Source organism: Stegodyphus dumicola, chromosome 5 (genome assembly GCF_044657685.1).
Source record: "Stegodyphus dumicola isolate Sdum_Otavi_A_Nest chromosome 5, ASM4465768v1".
Taxonomy (NCBI): Eukaryota; Metazoa; Arthropoda; class Arachnida; order Araneae; family Eresidae; genus Stegodyphus; species Stegodyphus dumicola.
Window position 1 is genome coordinate 212,360,798 of NC_140772.1, and position 26,927 is coordinate 212,387,724.

Below are 26,927 nucleotides of genomic sequence, written 5' to 3' on the forward strand. Positions count from 1 at the left end.
ACCAGAAGAAAACTTTTAAGTAATGGCAAATGTATTTTAGCATTTCTCGAATAACCTTAAATTCCATTTCCGTGTTTCAAGAATTAGAGTTTCGAGTCTTTAAAACTTTCATTCCTCCAGAAAAATAATCTCTCGCAGTTCAATTTAGTGTTTGTATTCTGAAGGAAAAATTCTTTTAACTAACATCAGTTTTCCATTAGATTAACTGAAGCACACAATTTTGGCTAACATTAAATGAACGTCAAGTATTAAAGATTTGATCTCATCATCTAATCTTAACTAGAATGCAGTTTCCGTATGAGATTAAAAATAGTCCTCGGTTCTTAATGTCGCTTTCAGTTTATTTTAGGATTTTCTGTTAGTAATTTAAACGGGAGAAAATTTATGTTCGGTGCTTTTTCATTTAAATAACGCGAAGAAAATAGCTTAAACTGCAATATGAGTTTTCATCTCAGGCGTAAAATTTTAATTCCGTGATTCGAAGATTTTACCCCAAAATAATTAAGCTGCCTGATGAATGAGACGGCTATAAACAAGTTTTCTTTGGACAAATTTACTTTAGTTAATAATTTAGGGATATAATCCTAAAGCCCTTTCGAAAAGCTTTATTTCATGAAAATGTTATATTGTAGAAAAACTCGTTAAATACAAATGACCTAGAAAATATGCTTAATTTTTTTCATAAATTTTTTTTCTTTTATAATCAACCCCTTTTAACCTTCGCACTCTGATTGCTAATTATTATTTTTACAAAACTAAGAACACTGTTTATTGTGTTTACGTTGAATACATATATAAAATTGCTTATTTCTCTTAGAAGATAGAAATCGCTATGTTATTTTGACATGTATATAATTCAGTATAACTGCGGATACTATAGTTAGAGTTCTGGTGGCTTTTGTGATGAAATATGAAGATAATTCCACAAACAAATCTTTAATTGTTATACAACTTAGAAGTTTTTTCTCACTCTGTCCCCCATGCCTTTGTGTTGTATCTGGAAGAAAGCTCGACTCGTATTCGGGAGTTCCACAATTCGAATCCCGACGAGGGTGCATTGCATTTTTTTACGTTCCTGTATCGATATAATCTAATGAATCTATAAACTTGCTAATTGCTTGTTAAAGAATTAAAATAATTATGTGAACATAACTGCAGCCATTTGTATACGAGATCAAATCCATCTTGTTTGATGGGAAGTAAGATCCTGAATATCATATGGTTATAGTTCAGAAATATTTGGTGGAGAACGTTCCTGGTCGCAGAGAATCCAAATATGTATTTCTTTAATTGTTAGAAGGGTCTATAAGAACTCGAGATTCTCAACATAGAAGCCAAAACCGTCCTGCAAAACGTATTTTATTATAAACTAGTTTTAAATAACTAAAGGCGTACATTTAAAAAAGTATTTTGTTTAAATTTCTAAATCCAAAAAATGAGTGATTAGTATAAACATGTAAACAATAATACGACAAATAAAATGTAAATGTATTTAATGGAGTATGCATTTATTTCTTGTATTATCATAAGCCATATAACTACATTTTATGCAATTGCAATCATTACGTACGCGTTTTAATAAGCCATATACAGAAGTTAGTCGTATATTTCAAAGGATTGTAGAAAGAAACTAGAGAAGGAGAATTTGGGTTTTTCAAAGAAACCCTGTGTTCCCCTCCATTTTGCAAATGATATATCACAGACTTCAGAGTATCCCGTTTTATGTAGTGACTTTAAGTGAGGAATAATCATGTATAGCTAAATAACTTCATGGTTTTCAGTCTCATAACGTAAAATTACTGATCACTTCTATAAATAACTAACTACATGCCTGATATATTCACAAAACATAATTTTATATATGTGTCCATACGATCCAAACATACATTTTACGCACGAAGGTTTAACCACAATAGTTCAAGATTGAGACTTAAGATCTTTAGATCTTAAGAAGTCTCAATCTTTAGATCTTAAGACCTTTAGATCTTAAGAAAGAAAATAAGAATTTAAGAAATTAAGAACATATGAATTTAAGATCTTTTAAATTTGGACCTAAGATTGCTTCTTAGAATGATCTTTCCCAATTCAATCATCTGTGGTCCAACTTCTCTTTATTTTTCTCGTTCTCTTACGTTACGGTAGAAAACTCAATAGATTTATTTCGAATTCTGCAAGGAAAACTGTAAAATCAATTATTCTGGATTCGAACCACATATCTTCGAATGCTAACTGGACACATTAAGTACTTATAGCACAATAGCACGAAATGGGAAATTCTATAAATTTTTAACACGTTACGTTTCCAAAGTACTAATCAACATCTAGAACTGGAAAATATGCGATTTTAAAAATTATTGTTACTTTTAAGAGAGAAAGTTTTTAACTACACGGAATGGCAACTTTTCAGCTCTCAGGTATGTTGCATTTCGGTGGAAAAAATACTTTAGAGTATTTTTCAAATTATAAATGGGCTTTATTCACTTAATAAGTGTAAAACGTTAAGGGTTTTAAATATGCTTAAAAAGTCTTTATTACACTTTGCATTTATTTTTTCATAATACATACATTTGAGGTAATTTATTATGAGCTTAAATTACCATTTAGAAGTTTTTTAAAGCATTAGAGTAAGAAACGCGTAAAAGACATTTCTAACTCCATATATTATGCACTTGGTTATAAAATATTCTTTTAAGAGCTCCCTTGGCAACAACAAGCAAGTTTTCACAAATACATATTTTTGTTTTGTCTATTTGTCTGCGTAAATTAAACTATTTATCAATGATACAAAATTACTGCGCACATGGATGAATTTTACTTGTGATGCGTTGGAATACGTGTTTATATTTCAAACGGCAAAGCACTAAGGGAAATGTTACAGCTATCATTCCTGCTACTAAACACAGAAAATTATATTTAAAAATGACATTTCTGTTACTTGAGAATTCTTTTTGAGAACGCAAAAAGCATCACGACGAACGTCAATTTCTCTCAAGAGACATTTCGGACCATCCAGTGTCCTACATATCAAATGTCTAGCATGTCGAGAATGGCTTGATATAAACATGTTATGGATGCTTTCTTCCAAGTCTTAAAAGCAGATAAAAAGGAAAAAAGTGCCTAAAAGTATAGAAGTATATATTATTCAGCTAGAGGTATAACTTATCTTTAAAATTAAACAAGTCAGCTTTGTTTAACTTCCTCTTTTTCCGAACAAAACTAATTACCAGCCATTTTAAATTCTTATTCACACATTTCCTATGCTATATTTTCCTATATCTGAAATTCAGACATGACATTAAAATGAATATTCGGGTAGATATTGTTCCTAAAATTTACTGTTTTAAGTATTAGGGTCTGCCGCCCAGACTCTATAGTGGTTAGGTAAGCAGCCTGACTGCGATATCCAAGGGCCTGGTTTCGAATCCCGGAGAAGGCATGGTTGTAACTGTCCTTCCCTTCATACGAGTCGATGGTGGCCCACCTATTAGCTGCCTTCGTAATAAAGACACCACCATATCTGGCCTTGTACAGATTAATGGACTGTGTTACACTGTAACTGTTCACAATCCGCCATTGTAAAAGAAAAAAATGTATTATGATCTTCTTTTTTAAAAAAATACATATTGTTGTGTACCTACGGGTTCTTAATAGACTTAATGCATATAGAACGGAACATAATTTGATAAAATTTATTATCACGAAAGAAGCATTTTACAATTCTGGAATTTTCCACAAAAGTAGTGATACGGCTCTTCTAAGTATAAGAGAGCACAATCAGTAGTTATTACTTCAAACTGCTAAGAACACTAAATACGATATAACGCAAAGCGCATCTAAAGAGCGAAGCTTGCACAGAGATCTGTCGATATTCCGATGTCAACTGAGAACTGATGCTCTCTCCGATTTTATACAGTTTTCTGCCGGCCGACGAGAAATTTCCAGTACCTTCTTTTTCTCGAAATTACTAATTTTATATTGTTACACTTGCTTATAAGTGCTGAATACAGTTACGGTTACATACGTATTTAAGCCAATTACAGATATATAAGGACTGGAGCTCTTAACGATTTCTCGCCAAATTTTGCTATCAAAATTAGTCTCCGAAACCCTTCCCAGCTTTACGTTATCTCCCAAATTTTGCAGATAGCCGTTTAACTCAAACATTGAGTTACAGTTATGAAATGAACTTTCCTTTCTTCAGAAGTTGCAGGAGAATACATTGCCCACTATCGGTTATATACTGTAAGATTGGTATAAAATATCTCTTGCTATTTTTCTCTTTACTTCCGTCTGTAAATATATGTTTATTGATAATTGTTATGTTATGTAAAGGTATGTATAAGAAAACGCATTGGCATATTAATTAATTAACAAAAACTGATATTCATGAATGAAAATAGTGTCTTACTTCAGATGAAAAGTATTAGTATATATGGCCAAGTATATCAAGCACGGAATGTTAGTATTAGCATAATAACCTCACTCAAAAAGCTTCCTTATATAAGTGCAGTGCCTTTAATTCAAGTAGAAATATTAATTGCATTTCCTAAATACTTCGAAAAACTTGGAAAATAAGCATTAAAAACTGGAAATTCTGAAGGGTATTTACAAATCAGTAATGCATGCTTCTTATCATAGTTACATTATAGTTTAACACTCAGCAAACCGAAGCGTCCGCTAACATGTATGCTTAAAATACCGAAACGCCAATCCCTATCCCGTCCGTTTCCTCCCCTACTCGTCCCTTTACGCACAAAAAGATGTGAAGTTTTTAAATGGCATCCTTTCTGTTTCCTAATAAAGAAGCTTCCGTTAGCCTTTTAAGATAAGCTGTTAACAATAAACTGATACAAATCGGGAAGATAACACCGCTGTTGGACGATTGCGGTCGTTTGAATGAAAGGCTGCCTTGGGCATTTTGTCCTTTAAAATATTGAGGTATGTTTAAAAAGAAGTATTTAGTATGTGAGTTCTTTTCTGAAGAGACTAATAATGAAATATTCATTTTTTTTATTTATAAGAATAGCAGTGTGAGAAATTGTGAAATAGATTGTAAGTGAATTAGGTTAATATTGAACAAAGACCGAATAAGAGGATTAAGCTTATAGGTCAGAATTAAAAGGTAAAATGATGACAAAAATGGTGATATATTAGAGTTCGAAATATTGTCCCAAAGTTAAATTTAAAGGTATGCAACTACATAAAACAATTTAACAGTGTTAATTCACTTGGTACTGAAAATCTTGTTTTTAGGAAGTTCTTTGAACATGTGTCGTAAGTATTTGCTAATTTCTCTTGCACGAAAGTATATATAGCGGTAGTTTTCGCACGAAAAAAGGAGGTAATTGGGTAAAATTTACATAGCCAGCGCTTACAAAATTAAAAATGAATGACATAAATTTAATAAATTATAGAAAAAAATGCTGAATTAAAAAGTAATAAATATGAGAAGTGGTAAGAAACGTTTTGGATGAGTACATTAAGTGAATGTGGTCTTCAAATTTCGGATGAAAGTTGGGAATATGTTCTAAAACATCAAATGTGGAAATACATTACTAATTATTAGAGGTAACTGAAGTTCGAAACTGAGCATTGCTAATATCCAAGAGCTTAAATATATATGAGAAATGAATACTCACATTCAAGTATAAATAAGAATAAACTTTAGCATTCAATCACAGAAGAAAGCGATTGCGTAAAATTAAGTTCAATAAAATCGTACAAAAGATTAAATAAGGTAAAAAAATACACTAACGGGAAAAATACCCAGGGTCCAGAAAAATTAATTGTATACTAATGAAATTATGGCAATACCTTCGTCTGAGTAAGATATTTAATTGGTTAAGTTTTCAAAATCACAGGTGGGTGCAAGCGCGAGAAGAGCCATTTCAAATGTGAAATGCTGCTACATTAATTACCAGTGTAACCACCAGAATTTTGAACAAAAGCATGCACACGTGCATGTTTTGTGTCGTATAAGTTCTGGATGTCAGTTTATGGGATAGAATGGGGTTTTCTCCTTCAAAATCGGGACGGAAGTTTAACAATTAGCTAGGTTCAGTAATACCTCAATTACTTATGGTACGCCTGAGATGCTGACGTAGCTTCTACCTGTGTCTGTAGTACTTGATCTGGCAATACAGGGGCGGTTAATGCTGGTTGTGGATGACGCCGGAGGTCATCCAATGAGTTCTCATAACATGCTGGAGGGTTATAATAGCGGTATGAGAGCATGTATTATCCTGTTGGAAATCACTCCATTGAGTTATGTTCGTGAATGGCAGCAGAACAGGTTGAATCACCAGACTGACGGGCAAATTTGCAATCAGGGTGCATGAGATAACCATTAGGTTGCTCCTGCGTCGCACGAAATTACTCCCCACATCATAATTCCATGTGTTAGTCCAGTGTGCCTAGACCACACACAGGTTAATTGCAAGAGCTCATCTGGCTTCCTTTCATCTAGTAACACGCGGCTATCACCTGCGTCAAGGCGGAATCGGCTTTTATCAGAAAACTGTTCATTCCTCCATCCTCCAATGAGCTTAGCTTGACACCACTGATATCGCAAACGGCAGTGGTTTGGAATCAGTGAAATGTACATTACAGGGCGTCTGGTTCGGAGCTGTCCTTAAACTAACCGATTTGTGACAGTTCGTTGTGTCACTGTGAAACCAAGTGAAGCTGAAATTTCAACTGCAGACGCAATGAGATGCGCCACAGCCATCCGTCGAACACGTTGGTCTTCCCACTAAGTAGTTCCCAATGGCGGCCCAGAACCTCTCTTTTTGAGCCATACCTTCCCTTGGCCACTGTTGCCAACATTCATGCACAGTGGATACATTCCTGTCAAGACTTTCTTCAGTATCGCGGAAAGAAAACCTTATCTTTTCCTAGGCTTATTAAACGACTTCGTTCAAATTCACTGAATTGTTAATAATGTCTTCTTCTTCTTAAACGCATTCTTGATTAGTATCAAATCACTACATCAGAACTCAATGATAAGTAACACTCACGAACTTAACAACGCGTATTTAAATCAAACCTGATTTGCATCTTTGTAGTGGCGCCCCTAGCGCCTTAGTTAGCGCGAAATTTGAATAATTCATCCTCTTACATATTGTTATGAAATGTCCAGGCGAGCTAAGATAGCTTCCCCGCAAAGCATGTTTAGGGTTGCCATAAAATGGCAAAGGAGGGCAGGGTTGCCACATTTGTTGAAAAATCGCCCATTTGGCGATATTTGGCGACAAAATTGGCTATATGCCATCGACGGATGGACAACCTTTTGAAACGAAGTCTTACCGGTTTAGCCCAGAATGTTCTCGAACACAAGCCAAAAGCTATATAAACCCTGCTGATACGCGGAGAGTCAGTCATATATCTGTACAAAATTGTTTTTCTTTTTGCAGCGTATTTTTATGCCTTTCACTGTATTTATGCCAAATAGAACTTGTCTCAAGAAATATTTCAAGGAAAATCTACTTCTTCAAAGTTATGCCATTGCTTTATCCCATGGCATCAGACGGCGCCACATGAACGTCACTCCAAAGATACGCCACTACTGAAGATAACTGAAGTCATCAAATGGCGTCGTACTTCTTTCTCTTATGAGATCCAGAGCTAGTGCTTTTAGACGTTCCTCTTGTTCGGATTTTGTTTACTCATCTTTATGCCATTAGAAACTTAAGAAATATACACTTGTAAAGACCTCAACAGGCCGCATGCCTTTTACAAGAATGATGATGTGTGATCGGAGAGTCAGTTGGCCAGTGTCTCGTCTAGCAAATGGATCGCGTGTCAGTCCGTGCGGAGTCCATCGAGTTGATAGTCAGTGAGTGCCGAGTTTGTCGTCAAGTGCGCCGAAAGAGTCTCTTAGTGTATCGCGGCTAATGAATCGTCGAGAGAGTGTGTTGAGCTCCGGGAACGATGGAACCGAGGAGTCGGGATCTATACTCTAGTGTATCGTCTAGTGCATCGCGAGTTGTAGCATGGAGAGTCTTGAGAGTACGTGAAGTTCCGGGAACGACCGAGCACAGTCGGAAGCTGTACTCTGGTGCTTTGCAGTGAAGCTGTCTTCACCGTTATAGCCTCATTGCCTGAAGGCTGTCTGGCTTATTTTTACAGCGTGAGTATAGTAGTTCTTCGAAGACTGTAAAAAAGTGTTTTGGAGCTATCCTGAAAATATTGGCCAATAAAGTATGTTTCGATATTCCATCAAGTGCTGTTCTTGTTATTCACTCCAAATTCGCATGAACCCCGTACGTACGAACGTAAAAAAGAAGAATAAAACGTAACAATACGCAGGAAATCTTTTCAAAATGTTTTTTAAAAAATTACACGAATGTCTAAAATGGAATGAAATATTACATCGAGTAATGGGGAAACTGTTGAGGAAGGAAAGTTGTACAGTTAGTAGACGAAAATAGAACTATATAGAATAAGTAAGTATTATTCGGTGTGTACAAATTAAAAGCCTTAAAATAAAATACTAAACTTGAAAATTTTAGGCAGTGTATGGAAGTTATTCTTAAATATGCGATATATTTCTGTGTAAAACTAAGTAAAATCAATAATGTTAAATGTTAGTATTTGATGAAAAAGGACATTATGAACAGATGATATATGAAAAAAGTTTCAAATTATGTGAACCTGTAAAAAAATAAAATACAAGCAATTTAAAAAAAATATTAAATTAAAATTAATTTCTCTGTATGTAACTAACTTACGTTGGAAAACGTTTATAATTTACACTGAACCTTTTAGCGCGTTAAAAGCTTTCGAAACATATTCTGAAACTTAGAATCATGTAATTGTGAACTTTTTAAGCTAAATATAGACTTAAGAAACCGTGAATAAACAATTTTCATTCCGAATATGCAATATAAAAGGTAACGAAGTGGAAGACATTGCAACGAATTCTGCAATTTGTTTCCCCCAAAACGGCTCGTTCCCTATAATGATAGCAGCAAGGTCATCAAACAAAAACAATTGAATACAGGGCGGTAACTCTGGGGATGTTCAGCTAAATACGAAAAAGCGTAAAACCTGCAGTGGAATATTGGGAGAGTACTAGAAATGGAAGGGAAGAAGTCTTGTTAACCCATTTTAGAATCAGTCACTAACAATTAATTACTCTTTAAAATCCTAGAGTGAGCCTATTTGTTGCAGTCGTAATACTGTTTTATCACTTCGTTGCTTTTTAATTGAGTTTCCATACTTTATCAGGCTTCGATCAAAGCATTTTAGCGACTGTGACTTAAATCTTGATGAATAATTTCGAAAGAAGTCAATACCAATTTATTTCAGTAACTCAAAGAGGAGGGTTATTAAATTTGAACTGGTTTTGAAGTTGTTACTTTATTTTAATACTACGCATTTAAATATATATCTTGTTTTTTTTTTTACTCCTGTTTTACATTTGAAATCATTATCTCAGTTTTATACACTTATTCATCATTTTATTACCTTATTTGATTTTATAGGTCTGTTGTTATGCTAAAACGGCGTTTGGCGATACCTTTAGTAATTTATCTTATGTACCTAATTTGTATTTGGCGGCCATAACCATTCCGGATATACGCCAAAAAATCCACTATCACCACTATTATCACGTTTTGCCACAAAAGCCAGTTTCGCAACGCAAAGACATGTGATGATGTTCGTTTTATCATTCTTAACAACGTGTATGTGTGTATTTTATTTATGGCACACTAGGGCTATCTGCCTAAGGGGAGGGATGCCTTCGTGGAGGATTTTCTAAGGGAAACTGGCTCGTATACACGTTACACATGGGGAAAACCACGAAAACACCCATGCAGCCATGCCCGTTCGCGGGATTCGAACCTCGGACCGAACTACCAGTGTTCAGCGACTTTACCGCTCGGCCGCTGGTGGGCCATTACGTACATTCTTAACAACGATCAAGCCGGTAATGACGAAGCATGGATACTGAACTTGAACATTTAGCCAATACATTTCGGAGTACCTCGCGTGTGATTAATAAAAAAAACATCATTAAAGACACATTATATAATTGAATCTGGAGCTCAGTATCTTTATTAAGGTACGAAAGAAGAGTAAGCTAAAGATTCTCACTTATTTAGCTTACTCCTCTTTCATATCAATGATAATTGCGAAACACAGCAAGTGCGTGAAAGAGAAGTCGCGCTGCAGCTGTTAAACGCTTGAAGTGTTCAAAAGTGTTTGCGTCGACGTACTGATCACTCTTTAAAATTTCTGTCGCGACTTTTTATACACGTTGTATGAATACGTTGATTTACAAAATTTGTTCCAAAGCATATACCACTCAAATATTGTGTTGCTAAAGCTATGTATCTACAAACACTTCTCTTTACTTGATAATATTCCTCTTCGCCTTAAAGGTCAGAGTAGTATCTTTAATTGAAATTTTTATGGCAACCCCAAAACTGACAACTTCTGTTATTTTGGCTGATTCAGATGTGATATTCTTGTGATCTAGATCAGTGCCAAAATTTTGATTTACAGATAAAAAATCCGCGTTTTCTTCGAGTTTAATATCTATGTTTGAATGATATAATCATAATTTAATGAGCGTTTTAAAAAGGAATGTAGATCATTGATTCTTGTCAGATTTTGCGTGTACTAAGTAATGGATTTTATGCTATCAGTTAAACCTACTAAACTTTATGTTCTTGTGCTTATTAACATACTTATTAAATTTCACATGATAGATTTAAATAAATGTGTTGCAAAACTGCTATCGAAAGCAGTAAAAATACTTATATGCTAATGTTTTGCAAATATTAGCACTAAAGTAGCTCCTACGAATTAAGATGAATAGAAGCTATTAAGAAATACCTTTCACGAACATAGTTGGCATGAAAATAACATACTGTTCTGTGTTTAAGTTAGTTAGCCACAAGTGGTGGTTAGTTTGTGAGCACCAAGTGTGTGCATGTTTTGTTCAGTTTAATTAAAATAAGAAGATTGTTATAACATTCGTCGGCAGTCATCTGTTTTCAAGACATAGCGAGAATTCGCTTTGTTGTCTTCAGTATGGTCTACATTTTATATCCGTGAAAGAAAATGATTCTATAACCTGGCTCAAATCACTTCAATCACATCTGTGGCTGAAACCAATCCTATGGACGGATTTGGGTATATTGTCGACACCATGAAGGCTTCGATGAGGCCACATTGCCTATTTGATATCATAGGGTCGACAACAGCATTTGTGGACCAACTATGCGATCACTTTCTACTGTACCCAGTTGGCGACATCTAAAAAATGGCAATAGCAATGTCAATTCTCTGAGGACGAGCCTTGAGCTGGTACAAGGGCATTGAAAATTCCCTACTTATAGATCCGTGAACGTCAACGTGCACATACCAAAACTTCAAAGCCGCTCGCCTAAAAGACATTCCAGTCATAAAAAATCGTGCACAGTTGGAAGCCGAACTTTATAGCCCGTACCAGATGAACGGGAAAGATCCGACAAACTTCACAGCTTGTCAAAATTTATAAGAGAATTTATTGCTCGTAATTTGAATCAAATTATTCCAAGAGGAGTTATTGTAGAGGACTGCTAAAAATAATATACTCTTAACAAAATTCAAGAAATGGATGAAAAATTACAGATGTATTCCATAAGCAAACAATAATTTACTTATATAAACATTTGTTTTATATTAATGCAGAAACTGATCTATAGAAAGAGGTAATTTTTTTAACTCTTTCGCATCGAAGTCGCCCCAAACGCCCGAGCATTCAGACATCGGCTGGACACACGAAACGCCTGAATAATTTCCTACCTAGTGCTTTCCCCCATCACATTACTGCATTACTCATTGCTTTAAGGTGTTGTTAAATGACATGTCAATCCTTCTTTTGAAGCAACTAAAAGTTGTTCTATTATTTTAATGAGCCTTCTCTTTCCTTTGCTTACTATCAGTGTTTAGCTTTTGATGCCCGAAGTTGCAATTCCGTCCCAAGGGGGAACTTCACACAGGGTGAAAGCGTCCAAGAAAGAAGTTCTCGCATTACTTAAGTAGGTTATTGTTAGTGCTGTAGTATTCAATTTGTCATGGGGAAAGGAAAAGCATTCCAGGAGAAATTCTTAGACACGGGCGTTTTCGATGTTGGGGAAAAGAGATTTTGCCCTCTCTCGATGTGAATCACATGAAGATGTTTTGTCGAAATACTGTTGCTGTTCTTGTGACTTATATCACTTGCTTGACTCTAACATCAGAACAAGACGACGAAATTCATCGTGGCAAGAAGTGCAAGATTGTGCCTGTCGTTGGCTAAATAAAAAAACCCATAAAAGTGACAGTGCGACTTTGCTCAGTCTCGCTCCCAATATTTGAAGGGGCCCGGCTCCGAGGGCCTCCCACCCCTCTTTCTCTACTACCAACTTCTCGAGAGGATTTTCAGCTAGCCGCATATTTCATATCGCCTTATGGCGCACAGACACTATGCATTTACAAATATCGGTTGCTTCGGGATTCAAAACCGGTCCCTTTGGAATGGCAATCAGCGACGCTAACCACTACCCGGTTGGGTGGCATCGAAATTCTTTGTAGGCTAAATACTAAGAAATAGCAAATTTAAAAAGAATCTGTAATGGAATTTAAAAATCTCTTAGAAGCTGAAAACGATTTAAAATTTCTGGTCTTGTGTTTAATAAAGACTAAAAAATGCAATGACTATATACCATGTCCGTTTAGATAAATTTACGAATAAAATCTTTAAACGAAAAAAATATTTATTCTGTTCTAATTAGAAAGATAAAGTTGAAAAGAATTCTGAAAATTAGATCACTAAAGAATATTCCGAAAACTTTATTTTACATAGATTTAGACGGTTTAAAAGATTAGGCAGAAATTGCAAGACGTAAATTTCTTTAGACATCGTAAATAGTATCATTTATATTCCTAGTTAAGCAACTTAAATAAAATTTGGTAGTTTAGGTTGTGCAAACTCTCTTATTAATAAATGAGTGAAGCAAAGGTATAAAGTTTGTTTTATTTTCTAAGCCGTTCTCATTTATTTTCCTATCAATTCACAGCTTATCCTGAAGCCTCGCTATATTATGCAAATTAATCGTAAGATAAGAATGCATAGGATGGAAGCATTGAGAAGTAATTAACTGCATTCGAAATAGAGGAAGTCCCCGCTTTCCGAATGCGATATATTCATGAGAAAGATCAGTCAAATTTTATTCGTAACTCTGACTTTTATATTTCGCTCTGATTTTTAATTTATATAATTAGTTAGTTTCTTGTCAATTTTTAAGAAAGAAAGCACTAGATTTAATACAAAACTTTCAGAGATTTCTTTCAACACTGTAATATATTGCAAATAAAAAATGTGCATTATTTGAAATGAAGTAAAACCATTTTAAATTTTATTAATATAATTAAATATAGAATGAGCGATTTATGTTGGATGGATTAAAATCAATAATATTATTAACCGAATAAATATTATTAGCGGCGATAAGATCCAGCTATTTCTCAAATTAAGAATTAATCTATATAGTTGAGAAGATAATGACTTAATCTTGATCATACTACATGATTAAGTCATTACAAAATTAATGGACGTTTAAGCCAATATCAGAGAGAGAGATGGATTGTGCGGAATTCTGTACATTTTTCAAATGCCAAATCTAAAGAGCTTTCACTTAATAATGAATTGCAAATGGAGAAGTAATAAGCACAGAGCAAAAGTGTTCCTTCCGCATTTACAGTCTTTTAGAATTAACAATTGAGAACAAACTATCAATATGATCTTTATTATTCCGTGACACTGGATGGCTTCTTTAAAGCTTGTGCAAATTCCTCTTTTTAAATGGTAGAACGCAAATGCAGAGTTACATTTGGACGGGGTATTGCTACTAATAAAAAAATATGTTTAAAATCATTAAGAAGACTAGCCCTTAATTCTATGTTACGTTAGAAAGGCCAAATGTTTAACTACATTTATATGTAAATAAATGATACGCATAAAATTTATCTTTTATTAAAGCATTGTTTAGAGTTGCTGCTATTATATATCTGTCTCGTTTCTTCTGAATCGCGATCTTTCCATAGAAGTGCCCGAAATATCATAATTTTGAAACTTAGGAGACAACAGGTAAAAATAAAAAAAAATTAAAAAAAATTAAAAAATCTCCTTCGGCTGCCTAAGTGCAAATGAACGAGATAGAATACGGTGATAAGATAAGTCAACCTCCTGGCGCCATCTATTGATCAAACAGGAAAATTAAAGCATAATTTCCTTAAAAGCCGATGGTAACGTTGGATTGGAATTAGAGTAGTTAACTAGAACAGAATTTTTTTTTAATGTGAAATGCACCCAGAAAGTCCATTTTACCAATGGTACATGTTTTTTGAATAATTTTGGTTTTAGAAAAATTCAAAGTGGGATTTTTCTGGCCAACAATGCTGGGTAGAAGAGGATTTCTGTGTTTCTTTTTCCCTAACATTATGCCTCATGTTCTTTAACAAGAAATTTTAAGGTTGTCTTAATTTTACCAACGCAAATTAAACCACATTGGCAACGAATTCTGAAAGTAGCCCAGTACTTGACTTATTCTTATTACTATAGTCTATCTCGTTCATTTGAAATTAGGTGGCTTAATGTGGTTCTGTATTTAAACCATTGAAACTAGTAGTGTAAAATTTACAAACATGACGCTGATTTTTTGTTTAGCTTCTCCAACAATCGTTATTCAGCCGTTTTATTTCAACCTAAATTATATTTCAGTTAATTAATGTTGAAATTGTAGTCTTAAATTATGGCAATGAAAGCATGGGTTATCAGCCTACGACTGTGAACGCTTTCCTGGAGAATCTTATAAGAGGAACCAGTTCGCATTCACATTACACATGGGAAAACCCATGAAACCAACAACACAGTCACTCCTCGTAAGCAGATCACTTAATGCGTTTTGGTTCTTAATAACGGAGATTAATCTAATATAAATGCAATAACATGAATTTTCATTTTAGATTACCATAGTTTGAGTATATTTTCCCTAATTCAGAACGTCTGAATGTTATTTTGAAATTTATATGCAAATATTGTCTTTCGCAGGCGTGTTGTTAAGTGAAAAATATGAAGTACAAAAGTTGAATTAAAGGACATAGAAAAATAGATAATAATATTGAATTGACTAAATACAGTGCGCAAAAAAATGGGACAGTTGTATATCTCCTGTTCTACTGTGCCAACTGACGAAATTCATCTTGCATTTTTCATGTCTCGAAAGCGCCACTTAGGATATGTATATCCATAGGCGAGTATTAACTGGCTACGTCGAAATCGATTGTGTTTTCATTAATTATATAAAATGATAAGGAAACTTTATCTGCTTAGTGATTTAAGTAAAACGGGTATTTTTTAACAATTTGTTATGATAAAAGCATACAAAATAATGCTCTCCTTGTCACATCAAAATGTAAGGATACTAACAGGAATTAATTGTGCTTCTGTACTTCTTCTACTAAGGAATGCTGAGCATGTGACTCTAAAAGTTTATTTTCACAGACCGTTTGCAATTTTTATAATAATGTTAAGAGTTCGATGTACGTTTTCATGAAAGAAATTGATCTAAGTAAATAAATGTACAAAATGAAAATGTTTTATATTTCATTCCAGAGGCAATAAAATTTGAGGAAAAGTTCATGTGCTGTCTTGAGTCTTCTTCAGAATCTCCTTTTAAACTTTTATTTTATTTACACTGGAAAGAAGCACGATTTCGGAACAACCTCCGATACTTTTATTGAATATTTTCTGATGTCTGAACATACATTTCGAGGCAAAAAGTTTGTTGACACTGCAAATATATAATTTAGTAAAGGTTAGAAAGTTCTATTAACTTTTCGCCTGAATTCTACTAAAGTCTCTTTTTGCTTAGATTTACACTTAGCTTGAAGAATTTAAGTGGGAGTAAATTTTCTGTATACTTACTTAACAATTTGAAAGCCGTCTCAATTTTAAAAGAAGTAAATTAGATTCTTTATCTGCTTTTAGATAAGTTCTAAGAATTCTTTAAGGAGTCAGATAGATTTTTATTGTCTGATGTGATTTGTTACACTACAATAGATACGATTTTTGAACACCTTTCACGAAAATTTTGGAAAATGTTTTGCATATGACAGGTTTTCAAAAGCCACAGAAAAAAGGCTTTTTTTAAAAAGAAAAAGAAGCCTTTCTCTATAGCCTTCAGTGCTATATTATGCCTTCCCTATATCTAGTGCTATATTATGACTCTCCTGCATAATATATAGGGCTATATTATAATATATAGTGCTATATTATGCCTGTCTAGGCATATTCTTGCAAAGCTAACAGAAAGCAGATGCATAATGAACCGAACAATGTTTCAAGGCAGAGTTCTAATTACCCATGGTATGTTCGAAATAATATTATTCGTGAAGAACTCAAAATTGTTTAACTAAGAACCTATTAATATCTTATGGCAAAAACTTTTCATGAAAAACAGAAAAATAATAATTGCCAAATTAAATTTTTTATGTAATACCGTTTTCATATTTTATGTTACGCCTCAAAAGGATTTTTCTTTTCATTTACATATACATAAGCGTTTCGATATCAGTTTCTAGAGCATTTGGACAAACGCCACTTTAGGGTAACATTATTTGAAAACAGCATATTTTAAGAATTTCTGATAGAAAGTCTCGCACGCTGGACATAAAAAAGTTTAACTTCCTGCAGTGTTACCACTGCTGACTTTGGAATCTTTGAGTATTTTAAACAAAAATTTTACAAAGGTTTACAAAATATGAAATCCCTACATAAAATAAATGGAATAGTCTGTCTGTGTGTGTGTGTGTGTTTCCTTCGTGCTTAATAGACTCAGTGCTACGAAATTTGGTACATAGTGCATCTTGAGAACAGTAAGTGCACTTCGAAGAGATGTTTCTTAAAACTCGAATGTCGATATCCAGAATTATAGAGATTCAAACTGATTCTAGTGACACTGAAGAATGCAATGCGAATGATGAAGAAGATGATTGCTGGTCTGATGAATCATGCATTTTGATTACCATGTGATTTGCATGGATCACGAAACCGTAGAGAAAAAGACTTTTTTCCTAAATATTCAAAGGGGAAATTTTAGAACATATTGTTGAACAAACAAATTTATATGCATCCCCAAAACAGAACAAAAAAGCACTCAGGTCGCACTGTAAATGAAACTAGGAGGAGATACATCCAGAAGAACTATAAGCATAAATTGAAATAAACATTTAGAAGGGAATTATTGTGTTGCCTAGCAATCAATAACTACTGGAGTTCTGATCCTGCATTAGAACAACAACGTATTTCACAAATTATGACGTGCAGGCGTTTAAAAAAATAACAGAACAATCCATGTAAACAATAATGAATCCGCTCTTTCGAAAGATACCCCAGAAAACGACAAACTTCACAAGCTTAGACCTCTTATTGAAGAACAAGAATAGGGCCATTACTCAGGTTTCGTGTGCAACTATTATTGCTACATATAATTGAGATTATGGGAGGTTTTGATCACTTTGATCACCTTTGTGAACGATTATGAAATTGAACCACGTTTTCGAAACTGGTGGCATCGAATCCTTTACTTCCTAATTGATCTAACAATTGTCAATGCCTTTATTCTCTGGAAAGTGATTCGGGAACTCAAGAACGATTACATTTTCGACTTCGCCTAGCACGACAACTGATTTCTGCATTTTTAAGTCGTAAACGCAAAGGACGACCTGTAAGATTAATGAGCAGTATGAAAACAGTTCCAGATGACATACGATTAATTAAAGTTGGTGACCATGTGCCAGCTTTACAAAAAACATATAGACGTTGCCTTTTGTGCTCTACTAAAGCACATGAGAAGACAACAAGATATGTTTGTACAGCTTGCAATGTCCCACTGTGCATTGATTCCTATTTTCTAAAATTTCATGGAAAGTAGAGTATATAAATTCTTAAATTTTTAAATACAAACTATATCTAATTAATAATTTCTTTTGTAGATTTTTAGTATTTGCAAATTATATATTATGAATATCATATGATTTGGTATAAAAAGAAATGCAAAACGTAACATGTCCTACCTTTGAATAGCTCCCAGTGGGCGGTGAGAAACATACGTCCCACTCAAAACAATGGTCTTAAAAATCAAATTCATTTTACGTAATAAGCTAAAGGAATTTCCTTTTATAAATCAATCTCAATCCCAAAAATAATTTAACATAATATTGCTAGGAAAAAATGGCCCTTTAAAGAGTTAACTCTAAATCGGGCAAAATTGTGCTAATTCAATTCCTTCCACGCCCAGATATTTCTTCTTATTATTTGTAGCAGTTCTTAAACTAAAAACCTTTAGCTTTTGTAATTACCACTTTAAAAAACCAAAATATTTTTTAATAGTTGGAAGAATATATATATTAACGACTTACAGTGTTCATGTTAAGATTTATAAGAGATGGGAGCTTTCTCGTATATTAATATGCGCTCTAAAGTAGTAGCTCTAAAAATGAGCATTTGGTTGAGCTTAAGATGGTGTTACTGAAAATGTTCATTTCTGCATCAATGCCAACCACACATTTCAAATATGTATTGATATGCATATCATATCATTCTACCCAGGTCGCTGAATACTTTTATCGATATGCTTTTGAATTTAAGCAACGTGAATACAACCAAATTTCATTTAAGGAACTCAAAGCGCGGACTTTGAATGATATTTTTAGAAATACATTGTAATGTTGCGCGCTTCCAACCTGCACGCAACAATAGTGGTGACTGCTAAGAATTGGAAAGTAGACAAAGTCTTGAGAAGGGTTTAAATCCCTTTTTATTCAACTTTAGAAATTACAAATGCGTGCTCTTGAGCGCTCACAAACTACGACGACCCGGCGGTAAAATAAAAATAAGAAATTAAGAAAAGAATAGTAACAAGTGACTAACTACGAGACTCTCTAAACGTAACTAACCTCACCGCGTTCTAAAATACCGCTGATAATTCAGCAAACTTCTGAATATTAAGTTGAAAGATTAACAATCTGTCGAGGCAAGCACACAGGCCGGAACGCGTGGTTCTTCAATTTCTAACTAGCCACCTCCACGCTCGTGAAGCAAGAAAGCACACTTTCGAACTCGTTTCCTTCTATTTAACTCAGATTACTTCCGCTGATTATTTTGAATACTTTGCGCGTTCTACTAAAATTTACATACTCTGGCATTGGCAATTCCAGGGGAAAGTAAGGCTTGACAGGAAAGATAGTTTAAACTTAAAATAAATGTTAGTTAAAATAAATATAAACCCTACAACATTATACAGTATGCCCAGGGGACGACTGTCTATATACGGATAGAAGAACCTAGGATTGTAATACACTTTTTGGTGCAAATATATCCCTTTGCTAAGGTCATTTCTGAGAATGTTCCCTGCTTTCGATTTGGCATTTGGATTACCTGCAAATCAGTCGAAAAACTGGAATGAAAACTAATATCAAGATTATTAAAATTAATGCATTTATTTGGTGGATTATAAGCCAAAACTAATAAAACCAGCTGAGCAACCCGTAATTTAAATAACAGCCGCAGACTCTTCTATTAAGTATGAAGCTGTTGTAGGACATTATGAGAATTTAGTACTTGATTTGGTGTAAACCATCGTGCGACGACCTCTGTTATATTTTCTGTGGTGTTGGATGACGCGGTAATTAGGAATGCTCATTTAGAAACACATTTTCGGCGTCAGGGCAATAAATAAGGGCTTAATTGTAGAGATTTAAGCTTTCAGTCCATTTATAGTAGAAAAGGCAAACTTTGTGTAAGAATGTTGTGTTGACGCGTAACGTAATCAAGCCGAGTAGTCCATAAATACAACCTCTCTATTATCTCAATTGCTTTACAGGCAAAACACTCATTTTAACAATAAAAGGTTTTTTTATTTTTGAATTCATTTAAAATAATTTAGAGTCCTTCGTAACATCAATGAATTCGCCTAAATCAAGATCGTCAGTATAAAGTTTCTATATCCTTCGCTAAAGTTAGTCGCTATACCCTCCAGCATAAAGCACATTAAAGTGTCTCTAATATACTCTTATGTAGGCATTGGGTAATAAGGTGATTCCCAGTATATTTCACACATTTTAGTTGTCTGTAATAAAAGATTTTAGTGTGTCTATTATTTTGACATCTGTAGCAGAGCACAGTACATGAATGTCTGCGTAAGGTTTAACGGTAATTTTAAAATTTAGCATGTTCGTCATGCCATAAATTATTTTTAATGCTTCATTACAATAACCTTCTGTATAAATTATAGCGATTTTGAGCTGCTATCTATATGTGATCGAAGTCATCTGAAAAGTATTTCTAATTGTGAGGGCACATGCTGCTAATTCTTCCAATGTAGCATCAGTGATGTGATTTTTAATGACTACTCGTAAATGTCGTTCATTGTGAAATGGAACTTATTGTTTTGAACTTATTGTGAAATGGAACTTATTGAACTGATACAATTCTACAGTCCTGGGCAGAATATAATTTGAGTTCCTCGCCCTTGACTGACCTAACCAATTTCTAATGCCATTTTGAGAATTTTTCTGGTGCGACATTGTTTTATGTTAGAATCATTGACAACTGACTGGTGAAATTTCGTTGGAATAACTATTTAGTTTTATAAACCAAACATCAGTGTCTTCTAATATTATCATTTTCCCCTCATTGATTATTTTGATGATACCTAAAACTTCATTTTCATTTGTTAGTACATTAATTATATTAGTGTGTGCCATATTTTCATCATCAGAGCGGTTTTGCTCTCTTTTTACAAATTCCCTTCTGAGTTTGTAAGACTTTCACTGTGTAAATATCAGTTACTGCAGAAAGTGACGAATCTTAAGAACTAGATAGCGAATAATCGCTTAAGTTCGCGTGACAAGAAACAACAAGGTAGAAGGGTAACTAACCCTTTATTATTCCAGTAATATTTAACAAAACTCCGCCTTGGAGTGTACAATCAAAGCCGACACTTGGGCTTGAACTTAAGACACTAAGAATGAAACTAAAACTAAGATTTACTAAAGAAATATAGCCGGAGCTATCAAGTTTCTAATGCAGTTGGCCCCTCAATCACCAGATCACTGCGAAGCTATCAAGGGCCTGAGTACGGCCGACCGAGTGTAATAACAGCTTTGAGAGAGAGAGTGGCCAAAAGGCAGACGCGCGTAAATCAGAAACTCTGATTCTCTCTCGCTAAGACCAAAGAACTTCGCGGTTAAATACCGCTCTTCCTCATTATGTATTCAAACGTGATTCTAAAACTACGTTCTGGCCGGAAGTAGTAAGTTGAAGTTAAGAATTTGACAGGAAAGGAAATTTAACTTAAAATTTAACTGTTAACAAAATTAACATAATCCTTACAAGTTTGCCAATTATCTTCTTTTCTAAACTTGAGAGCATTTTTTATTTCCTCTGAAAAAGTGGTAGCTTTGGCAACTGATACTATTGCATCCATTCGTTTTTAACCCTCTGAGCGGCCAGGGTTTTCACTAAGACAGCACAAATTTCCCAAAACTGCTATGAGAACAAATTATTATTTTTATTTTTATGTAAAATCTGTCCTGTTATTTTATACCTAGATTTGTATAAGTTTCATACAGTGCCTTAATTTCTTTCACGTATTTTAATATGCACATATATATACTTTCTTACAGATATCACAAAAAATATTCTAAGCAGTATATGTACGGCCTTGCCGCTTAGAGCGTTTTAAGGTTAACCTTTTCTTAAGAAGAGCGAATTTGTATAGTTTTCAAGGCAGTAGTTTGTTCATGAAATTAATAGTAAGTAATTGCTATAATTTAAATATAGACTATCAATTTCCACAGTGACCGACTAAAAAATGTAGGCGAAGCAGCCGACACGGAATGCCAAACTGAAAGCTTAAAAAATACAAGCCTAACTGAAGCAACTGAAAACTAAATATAAGAAAGATAATAACGAAACGAATGCAGCAAAATTCTTTATTTCCTATCCTATAGGCATAAATAACTGTATTCTTAATTCCTTAAGATTTCACTCAGCACTTTCAATGATATATAAACACAGCCCAGTCACATCAATAAGACCACCATGTACTTTCAACGTCAACGTGAAATAACCAATCACAGAAGGCAAGTGGCAGTACATTGCAGTGGAGCGTATTGTAAAGAGTATCTTAGAGAATAAAAAAATTGCAATAGTTGGCGTAATGGAAAAACGGAGTGATTTATCTGATGTTCAAATTGGCATGATCATTGGCTTTCGGGCCAAAGCTGGAAGCATATCCTAAAAAGTTAATTTTGCAAACTATTCGAGGTACTGCCATGGTAAAAGTATATCGTGCATGGCAAAAGGGAACTATCCAAAATCAGCGACGTGGAAAATGAGGTGCACCACGGGGGGAGCCATAGATGACAGAGGTTAACGATGGCTGCGGAGATGCGTTCGGGCGAATAGTCATACAACCGTTGAGCAACTGACCGTCCAGATGAACCAAGGGCTACCAACAGTGTCTTCTCAACGATGGTTAAGCGTATGTTGCTAATTTTGAGCCTGCGCAACAGATACCTCGTCAAAGCCCCTATGCTGACCGCAGTTCATCGGTGACGAAAGCTGGAATTTGCACGACAGTATTGCAACTGGACGTCCACTGAATCTTAACAGGTGGCTTTTTCCGATAAATCACGTTTTAAGTACTAATAGGCAGATGGACATTGGCGTATACGACATGAAACGTCGGAAAGAACCCTGCAACAATTGCAGGAAGGATCCAAGCTGGAGGAGGGAGCATTATAGTCTGGGGAATGTTTCCGTGGCATTCTATGGGTGCACTTCATCATTGCGGAAGGCACGATGGATCAATAGGAATACGCATCTGTCCTTGTTCCCCCCTACATGCGATTTTTCGCTCATAAGGATAGAAGCTACCAGCAGAACAATGTGAAGTGCGATACAGCTCGCTTGCACAGCTGGCCACTACACTGGAGTCGGCAAGGCTCCATATTCCAGTGAAAACCTTCAAGAACTTAATCTACTCTCCTCCTGCGCGTCTCGCAACGGTCCGCTCTGCTAAAGGTGGTTATGCTTTTGACAAGTGGTCACATTAATGTGACTGGACTGTGTATATATAAGATGATAAATCAGGTTTGTAATTTTATTTAGCAATAGCCTCTTAATTCCTCATTTATTTGGGTATTTCCTCTCTGTAATCTAAAAATAGTAATAACCTCTCTGTACTGCGTGATTTCTAGATCAATATATATCAGATAGTATACTAACGTTTATGGAGTAGCTAATTCGCAACCTAAATTCAAATTTTCGAGGACTGAAATCTTTCTCTTAATAAGCATGTAGAGACCTTAGGTATTTTTTGGAAGCAGGGAATACTTATATTCTCTCCATTTTAAAGGGCGAATAAGGTTTTTAGCGGACCCAATCGCCAAATCCTGGGTGAGGAGAATCATAATTAAACACCTTTTCAGTTCGGGCGCCACTGTAGAGACAATAGGTAATTTTTGAAAGCAAGATAGACAAAAAATATGCAACGTCTTCGCCAAAAATCGAACCACGGACCTCTCAATTGCAGACCAATTGCAGACTCAATTGCAATGCGTGCAGACCACCACACTACGAAGGTATACCGAGAAGGCGGAAGAAATACCTTATAACCAACCTAAACCAAAGTCTAAAACCACAAAGATCAAAGGTTTGCTGACAAATAGCTCAACTCATTTTATTTCACTTTCTCCGCAGACAATCTTAAATAAAATCATACAACAACATTCCGATTTATAGTTAGTTTTAGAAATTTTTAATGTACATTTTTATTGTTTTTGTCATGTATATTTATTCGTTTGCGCATAATCATCTGGATACCTATTGCTTTGGCACGGAAGCTTTGTCCTCTTCTTTTCTGCGTATTTTCATAAGAAATTTTTCTTAAAGCGAAAATAATTCTCATTAAAAAAACATATGTATTTCGTACATTTAATTGGAAAAACATTCTTCTGTTTCTTTAGGAAGTCATTTAAAAGTGTACTGTCTAAAAAACCAGACTGAATTTAATCTTCTGTAATGGCGTTCTTTCAAGTTTTAAAGCTTTCATTTCCTGTGTTATTCACAGTTATAAAAACAGGAAATTCATACTGCTTTCAAGATTAAATTGAATTATTAGAATAGAAAGAGAAACGCTACGAGGAAAAGCATCTGAGCTTGATTGTTTATATTTCCTCCCCCTCAACTTTCAGTATCGTTTCTTAAGGCTCATAAAATGTCAGGCTTTTAAAGAAGCTGAAAATGAACTCTTAAAGAAGGCTATTTTTTTTAAGAGTGTTTTCCAGTCGTAAAACTGCAGTATGAGATTTTTGTATTCAACAGAAAAATATAGACTTAGAAATTTATATCTGAATTAAACTATAAAGAAAGGTAGCAATGATTTAAAATATTAAGAGAATTATTCAAAGCACTCGGGAAAACCAAAATGAAGTCAAATACAATTTCATAAAAGTTGTAGATGGTTACATAAGTATTCCATTCAAGAAATATTTGGTATTCAAGATCTCGAGTACGACACCGGGAAAGTGTACAGTAATGCTCTCAATGTTTTCTAATAATTAACTCTCTCTCTGTCTCGCTTTCTAAGCTTCTGGTGTCACGAAATTCGTTAACATCTTGAACTCTGGTTAAGTGAAGCCTCTTCCCATTGCCACCAGTTATGCAGAATATAAATAAGTGAAGTACTACATACTTACTATAATAAGTAAAGTACTACATAATGTCTAGCAGTGCTACATAATTCGTACTACATTCGCACTACAAAATGTATTGCAGTGTGATGGATAGTATACTAAGCGCAATGTTCGACACTTGATGCTGGGCACCTGAGGCAGCTGTAACTATTTTTTCAAGATTTTATGATTCTAACTCTTGTTTATATAAGTTACATAACACACTATCTCTTCGTAGTAAATAAAGTTGAACTGTGCGCCCAAATATCTCAGCTGCGGATTGGTAAACCTGCAGAACACTAGCTACTCAGCTTGTTCAGCTGTAACTATTTTTTCAAAATTTTACGATTCTAACTCTTGTTTATATAAGTTACATAACACACTATCTCTTCGTAATGAATGAAGTTACTCTATGTGCCCAAATATCTCAGCTGCGGATTGGTAAACCTGCAGAACACTAGCTACTCAGCTTGTTCAGCTGTAACTATTTTTTTCAAAATTTTACGATTCTAACTCTTGTTTATATAAGTTACATAACACACTATCTCTTCGTAATGAATGAAGTTACACTATGTGCCCAAATATCTCAGCTGCGGATTGGTAAACCTGCAGAACACTAGCTACTCAGCTTGTTCAGCTGTAACAATATTACAGCTATTTTTCAAATTTTTTCAAATATATTTTTCCAAAATTTTATGATTCTAACTTTTGTTTATATAAGTAACATAACACACTATCTCTTCGTAATGAATGAAGTTACACTATGTGCCCAAATATCTCAGGTGCGGATTAGTAAACCTGCAGAAGACTAGCTACTCAGCTTGTTCACTATTCCCTTGGAAGTGACAGTCTAGCTGCTTTAGGGTTTATTTGCATGTATGAAACAGATGCTACCTTGACTTCTTAAATTAATAAATGCAACCTGCCTTCTCTTCAGAAATCTTCCACGAACAATTGCTTCTCAGAGGAGACTGCCCTCAAATATTTGCTTGTAATCATAAAAATGTTCAGCAATTAATACTACATTTTTAAATCAAAATCATTCGTCATCCATATATGTTGTTGCATCATTTTTTACACGTCACTCATTACTGGAGCAAAACATTTTAAAGCATTCAACACCAGAAGTTTCTTTCTGGATTCGGTTCCTTGTTTATAATGAAATGGTTTCGCATTTCTCACACAACACAAATATATTTGTGATATGTAGCATCTGTATCTCTGTTGTAAAGGCATATTTACAAAGGTTTAAAGTCACGAGAAAATGTGGACACTTGAGTGAGCATGAACACATAATTTTTCCATGTGTTGTACATATATAAGATTTTATTTCCCGAGCTTCTAACTTTCATCCTTGTTTGACACTGCTTCCAAATAATCAAGTATAAGACATTTCTAGAGAGATAGATGACGATATCCTTTTTCGTAGAAGAACATTATTCAGCGCATATTCTCTTATATCTGTTATTTCACTTGCATATTAAATTAGAGTGATATGGAACTGCTGAGATAAAAAACTCTGCTTTTAGTTTAAATGCTACTAGCATATATATTTAAGTTATATCGAAATATTTGGAAAAAAGCTGGTTGTAGAGATTACTGTCAACATTTACATAAGGATTTTATAATCGAAGGCAGAATTAAAGTAATATATGTTTTTTTTTCTTTCAAAGCAATGAGTTTTTAAATTACCTTTGAATCTGAAACAAATATTTGAAGCGGTAATAGACGAAGTACGAAAGTTTTCTCTGAAGTTCCTTCTATTCATCTTATAGCTCTTATTCAAAATTTTCTTTCACAAACTACTTTTGCTAGATCTTTCTAAATGTTTACGTAGGACATTTTTCATTCTTGGAAACTGGAGTTGTTCTTAAAAACTGGCGTTCAACCAAATTCATTATTAAAGTTAGATAATGAAAGAGTTTTAGAAGTATTTCAGCTTCTGAAGTCATACTTCGTTAGACGAGCAAAACACATAGAAGTCTGTTGCACCAGACACAGATTTGTGCCAAGCAGACATTCATTAAATATGCCAAAATATATATAAGAAGCATTATATATTGTTCAGAAATTTTCAGAAATATGCTTCATTCGTGCCGTTTATTTTTCAAAATCTATGTAAATTTTACTGACAGTTATTTTAAGCAAAC